The sequence below is a fragment of the Falco biarmicus genome, chromosome 1 (assembly GCF_023638135.1).
Source record: "Falco biarmicus isolate bFalBia1 chromosome 1, bFalBia1.pri, whole genome shotgun sequence".
NCBI classification, from domain to species: domain Eukaryota; kingdom Metazoa; phylum Chordata; class Aves; order Falconiformes; family Falconidae; genus Falco; species Falco biarmicus.
Window position 1 is genome coordinate 40,800,077 of NC_079288.1, and position 7,124 is coordinate 40,807,200.

The following is a 7,124-nucleotide window of genomic DNA, read 5'->3' on the forward strand; positions in this document are numbered from 1 at the left end:
GATCTGTAAGACTGGCTTATGACGCACACGGTTGCCAAGCCCTCCTAACAGCAGCTGCTGCAAGATTTCTGATGCCATCATTTGCATATATAGGCTAATTACATTAAGCAACAGTCCACTCAAGCATGTTCATTATAAATGCCAGTGATATTTCTGTGCTGTCGTGTCTTCACATGGCAGAGATTACCTTATATATAAAATGGCCAAAAACGTAATCACCAGGCTTCATTGATGTTGGCTACATCAAACAGAATTATATAAGCTTATTATCTGTTTTAGTACATTTTATTTGAAGACATCTTGGCTTACAGCAATCTTGGCTTTTCTGTCTCTAAGTAATGGATAAATTATCCAAGTTTGTATTAATTTCTCCATTATTTTTAGGTTTTATTCTGCAGGACAAGTTTCAGTTCACATTTTGGAACATAGTAAGGAGAGACAAAGGAAACTATTTATCCAGGTGAATATCTTTTAAGAGAGAAGCAGTTATATAATAAATAGATAAGAATTACTGTCAAAATAGGTTTTGTTCATCTTGTCACAGTAACTTGAATTTTAAAGTAAGGCTTATTTCACAGCTGATATGTCTGTAACCCTGAAACATTTTTAAAGTGTCTTGGTTAGACATTTCAAATTATATGAAGAAATATGATCTACTTTTATGGATTAAAAACAGTCCTAGAGAAGTGATGGTACATTTTACAGTGCCTTATATATATGTGTATATATATATATGTGTATATATAATGCCTATATGTATATAATCTGTACATAACTGTGTACATATCTTCACGTAAAACTAGTTACAGGTGTCCCTATCTGGTGTATTTTAAATGGAACTGATCTGTGTTGATAGAAAAAAAAATGGTTGTATTAGCAGCAAAATCCAGAGCCAAAAATACTTACTAAAACACAAGCAAATAAAATAGACTGGAAACAGTGTTTCTGCCATTGGTTATGTCCCAGGCCATGGAAGGCTGGTAGGTGGCCCCCCATTATAAGGGATATTCAGAGAGAAGGGAAAGCAGTGATGGAAGCTTGGATAAAGTGAGGAATATATAAGAGATTGAGGGATGCCTGAAAGCACCCCATTGCTCAGAACTATAAAGGATAAAGGAGAGGTGCAGGAGGAAGGGATGGGCTGTCTTTCAGGGGAAGCTGAGACCTCAGAAGAACCATCAGAAATTGCCTTGAACAAGTGTCCTTAAGAAAACTAGCTCTTGGCTGTGACAAGAACCCTTCAGCCTCACTGGCGTTGGTGGTATTTCACCAATTCTTTTAATGGTCACACTAACTCCTTCCCCTCAAGTGTTGGGTTTTCTTTCTGCCAACAGGGATGCAATAATGACTCTAGGTAGATATGGAACAGGGAATTCTGCAGAGCTTCAGACAGTGGATCTTATCTAGAGAGAGAAGAGTGACTTCTGTGGAAGAGACTCTCATCTTCTGACTGTAAGGAAGATTATTCATGTTTCCTTTCCCTTACAAATTATTTCATGCTGTATTGCCATCCTGTTCACCTTTTACACATGCATCCCTTGTGTGGATTTTTCAGACAGTAATTTTGCCATTTATTAGCAAGGAACTTAAAGCACTAACATAGCCTATCCATATGGCATTAGATGTGGAATATATCTGGCCTGAGATGGACAGCATACAAGGCTATGTGAGCACTGTGGGCAATGCTGAGTTTTACCAATATTTCTAGACTGCGTTAAGATATTCTGTCTATCAACTCTATGATATTCTGTCTATTGACTCTGTCTATCTAACTATGTTAATCAAAGTAATTTCTGCATTTGTGGGCATAGGCCAGTTTGATCAGATTATATGGCAGAAGCGCACAGCATAATTTATGCGGCAGATTCTGCCAGTTCATGAGCTTTTCTAGTTTAGTTGCATTTTACAATAATAGGGGTACCACAGTTAAGTCTTGTATTTTAAAAAATATCCCTTTTCTGAAATAAGACAGTTTTACAAATACAAGTAATTCAAAAAACCTTTTCAGCAGACTTTGTAAAGCATCTGCCATGTAAAAACCATGGGGACCATATACTACCTCCTGAAGTTTATTTCACACCTTTAAACTCCTAACCTCCATACAGGGCTTGTACTATCCATCTGTTTCTGCAAGATGGAGTAAGAACAGGGTTTTCAAGGATGTATTTGAACATTGTCTGCGTGTGTGAAAACCTCCCACTAAACTCAGTGGTAACTGAAAGAAATGATGGGGAGGATATGTCTGAATAACTGGAGGGAGAGCAATGTCTGGAACACTTTAAGGGAAAAAGTAGCCTTCCATACTAATTAAGAATTGTTGTTTAGTTAGCACTGTTGTTTTGGAGCCAAAGCATGCCCATGAGTTTGGGTTCAATAAAACATGTCATCACACACAGTCAGCAACGAGGACTCAGTGTAGGGCTTTCAACACCAAAATCACAAACCTTGAATACTTGAGATGCACACCTAAAATGAGAATTCCTGTTTTCAGAGTGGCACAACAACACATTAAGCTCATGAATGGTAGTTTTTCCTTTAATGATGCTTTGTTAGACTTAACATGCCATTGGGAGCGGCACCCACAGGAATTAGCTCACTGCTATAGTTCATTGACATTAGGACTTCAAGCCTCTAACCTGGAGCAAATCAAGTACTTGTAATCTTTTTTCCCACAACAGGGAACAAAGGGGAAAGTGGAATTTCATGAACACATCCCATTTTTGGGCCAACTCTATTTCTAATGAAGCTTCTGTCTCTACTACAGAGAACTTACATAAATGGTCTTCATGTGGCAGGCAGCAAGAGGGAATTTGGGTTTATTAGTGAAGCAGCAACGTGGTGCTCTTCTGCCCTCTGGCTTGTCCTTGCACACGGTGTGCAGGTAAGTGGCTCCTGGGCAGTGGTTTCTTACTGCATTCACTGCTTCAGTGGATATGAGTTGGATGGCTCCTGTGTGTGCCAGTTGCAAAGCACACCTCCCTGCCATGGAGCATACGTGTTGAAAGCCTCTTTCAGTTCCGTAGGTGCAGAACACGTGGGGATCTTTGGATCAGGGATGACTGTGGAAGCTCATAAAATGGCATTATAGTCTGGTTCTAGTCCTGGGCGCAGGTGGTTTAGCACAATACAGCTTTACTGTCAGCTTTCTCTCTTGTACAGTCATTTGAACAGATGGTGGAAGGGTTTTTGTTGTTTGTTTGTTTGTTTTTTTAATAAATACAAACCAATGCTACTTTTTCATGGAAAAAACTCACCTTGTAGAAACTGCAGAGTCTCAGTAAATTCAGTAACAGCATGATCCTGTTTTTGCAGCCTGAATGTTATGAATCCATCTGGCCTTGGGATCAGCCCTTGTTGTCTCATTGGCAGGTATCTACAATAACAGACTTAAAAACAGAGAAGTAAGTAGTTAGGTGGTACTTGGTCATGACTAATTTTTCAGACCCACTAAGACATAATACAGACAAACTGCTCTGTTGTTGGCCACAATCTTCTCTATCAAAATGCACATGCTTTGCACTGCTATCTTGCTGGCAGTTTCCCAGTGTTAGTCAGTAAGAGATGTACCAGTTAGATGTTCAGCTGGAAACCCGGTCTACACTTCAGGCACAGGAATGGGCTCCAGGCATTCTGGCAGCAGTTCCTGGCTCCATACAAATTACTGATGACTTGTACGTCTTCCCATGCCTCTTCACTCCATGTAAGATGGGGATGCAACTTCCTGACCTCACAGATGTGTTGTGTTTGTGAGAGGCTTGAACCCTATCATTCTGCAATCAGCTGTGTAGCTGGAGCCAAGCAGATGCATCCCATAGGTATCCAGGATCAGTGGGGCAGATTTAGGGCATATTTAACTTCAAATGAAAGCATCACTACAGGTCACATTCTTGCGGAGAAGTTTTTTGGGTGTTTGTGTGATGGGTGTTGCTGACAGTAGTCTTGGTCTTACACACTGACTTTGGAAAGCTGTTTTAGTAAATATATGAAAGACATTTCTGCCTTGATCATTCCCTTGACATCCTGCATACTTCCTTATAATCCAAACCCTCTGCATAATACCCGTACAGCACAATCCTCATTCCAAGAGACCATATGCTTCATTGCCTTAAGCAACTCCACTGTTCCCTGCCTGCTTATTGGAATAGTTGTGCATATATATAATAGTAACTAAAATTACTGAGCAGAAATACAGTAAAATAAATAGCTGTAGGTTGGGAGTGACCTCCAAAAGGGGGGACACTGCAATGTGCTGTTGTGGCAGAGAACACAGCGAGAGCTGAGTTTTGCAGCCATTGACTTGTTGTGGGCTGCTGAAGAAATACAGCCTTTTACATTTTTTCTTAAGAGCAAGGACTAATGGTGCTACGTTGCCATGAGAAAACTGTTAGTAATTCCTGTCTTTTTTGTGTCTGTTTTAATGTTTTGCAGAAATATGTGTCTACCTACAATAGTGTATTCATAGTGCATGAAGATTATCAAAGAAGGAATAATGTTGTCTATTAGTGCACAAAATAATTTCTTTGCTAGTATGGTCTTTTACTCACTACTGCCTTTCTAATAAAGGGGCAGGAAAGAGTTAGAAATTAATAATCACTGGGATTTTTAACACAGGCAAGCACATTCTGCTTTAAGGGATAGGAAGATTAGATGTGTCCATGTGTAAACAGAGGTTGCATGAGTTTGTTTAACTGTAAAGGCAAAATAAATCTATTTTTACCACCTATATTGAAGCACAGAATAGATAATTTTTTCAAAACCTGTAAAACCTTCATAAGAAAATATACCATAGTAATTCAGTGTACTTCTCCCACATTTTTTACAGAATTTATAATATTCTTTATGAGCATTTTAATTTACTTTTGAAAATATTTTTTTCTTTAATTATATCTACACAAATTCTAGAGATATCTATACAGACGATCTTCATATACATCTAAAGCCCTGGATGCTGCAGAATTGCATTTCAGCACTGTGTCACAAATGATGGAGAGAGTCCTTTTTGGGTACAAGAGACTTGGCGTGCACTGTCCTTGGTTTTGGTTTATTTTTATTTATACCCACAGAGATTGATCAGCAGAAGGAATCTGAGCACCCTGCTGTTGGATGGAGTCATAACACAACCTGTGCACCCAGAAATGCTTTGCCTGCCTCAGGCAGAGACCAGTGAAGTGTCTTTCTAGGTACAGTGTGTCTGTGCTCCTTCCTAGCTCAAACATTGCAGTTTTAAGCAGAGAGCTCTTCTGTGGTCTTCTCTTGGGCAATCAGGATGTGTTACCTGCCACCCAGTCAGGGTGAGGCACAGACCTGGGAAGCAGTGACACGGTTTCTGTTTCCAGCTGTGTCACTGACTTACTGTGTGCCATTCCCAAGGTCACAGTGTCACACTTGGTAGATGGTATTCCAGTATGACACAGAAGTTGAGATCCTCTGGATTTAAATTGCTAAGTGACTTCCAGCGTTGAGTCATGTGGCTGTTCCTTGGCACCAGATCTGAATTCTGTTGGCAATAGGGCATTGCTTAGTAGAGGCTATATGATGACCATATGGACACCATGCCTTGTGGCAGAGGTGTGGGACTTCAGAGGGCATTCTTACAGTCCCTAGCTCAAGACAAAGAGGAAACCGAGGTAGTGAAAAAGGGAAAAGAAGTATCTTTGGCTGACATGAAAGGGAATAGGCAGTGTCAAAAGACAGGAAGGGGCAGCTGGGTATATTGCTGGCAAGAAAAATTTCCTCCTGTTTCTATCAGCATGAAGGATTGATTGGCTGGGGCAGGCAGCATGCTGTTAAGTACATAGAAGATCTCTTCTTCCTGCCTTAGATGGATTTCTGTCATTATTTTGCAGAAAGACAGAAGGTTGTAATGTAGGCAGGGCTACATAAGGCAGAGTAATAACATAAATCTTCATAGCCTTGGCTGGGTACTGAAAGCAGGCTGGCAGGGGAAAGTTCAGATGGGTCTCTGTCTCCACAAGATAACCACTAGGTTTTGGTAATTCCACATTCCTCTGCACTTATCTTGGAGGGACACTTCTAGTATAAAATGTATTTTTTAATTTTAGGCAGCAACCAGTCTTTCAATGCCATGTGTCTGTCAAATGCACTGTAAAAAAGCCACAGTGAAGTATTGTAAATGTAATCCCCCTCCCCAAGTTGTTGAAGTTAGCAAGAAGAAAACATCTGTAATTTTTTTTTCCAGGCCAGTTTACCGTTCAAAGTTATGTTTTATATGACATATTAAATTAATTACAAAACATAAATTCAATCTGGAGCAGCAGTAAATTGCTTATTACTTTTCATTTTGCGGCTGTAAAATGTTACAGAAGATCTGAAACAGATTCAAAAAACTTGTATAAAATGTATACGGTGTATTTCAGCTATTGCTACAGCAATGGCTGCTGAATCTGGGTTTTGCTAGTAATTTAAAAAGAGTTCTGCATAAATTCCTACTAATAGCAACAATTATTTTAGCTAATGAACCTGTAGTTTGATTCAGCTAAGTAATTTTCATGCATTCCTTCCTATTGAAGCAAAATCACTGATAAATCACACCAGGTTATAACAATAAAGCACTAGTGGCAAATCAGTTAGGACAGAAAAGCAATTCTATTCTGAGTTTCTCTCTGGAGCATCTCCCATCAAGAACTCTCTCTTGAACCCACTTGGTTTAAAGCTGATAAATGACAAAATTAATGCCGTGGAGGAAGCAAACGAGGAAGGAGCATCTCTGTTTCCCACAGGCCATAAAACAGTAAGCGCTACATTAAATTACCAAAAAGCATAATGAAAACACAAGGCAGAACTCTTTCAAGAAAGCAGAGATTAAATTGCTGCAGGATGTTGTGAAAACCAAAAGAAATGCAACAAAGGTATCCTTTAGCAGAGCATTAATTCTGCTGCTGCTACTAGCCATCCTCTGCATTGGGATGCGAAAGCAGTGCTCTCTTTAGTCTGGGCTGACGTTAGTTGATTTTGAAGCCTAGTTCCTTGGACACTCCACAACTGCCTAATTCCATGCTCAAGAATAAAATCATCACTTGAGTCCTACTACTGGTGGCTTTGGTAGCTTAAGCTAATGTGGTGGTCAGACTAGTTCAATAGAGAAAACTGATATTCGCCCAAGG

The 7,124-nt window shown here is 39.7% G+C and overlaps 1 protein-coding gene across 1 annotated transcript in view; it reads left to right on the forward strand.

Moving 5' to 3' along the window:
- Positions 1-6,421, forward strand: part of ZDHHC8 (zinc finger DHHC-type palmitoyltransferase 8) — a 125,664-nt gene extending 119,243 nt beyond the window's left edge. Inside the window, exons 12-13 of the transcript XR_008822141.1 lie at positions 385-460; positions 1,335-6,421. The gene's annotated coding sequence lies outside the window, so the exon portion shown is untranslated. The remainder of the gene's footprint in view (positions 1-384; positions 461-1,334) is intronic.
- Positions 6,422-7,124: the final 703 nt, after the last annotated feature.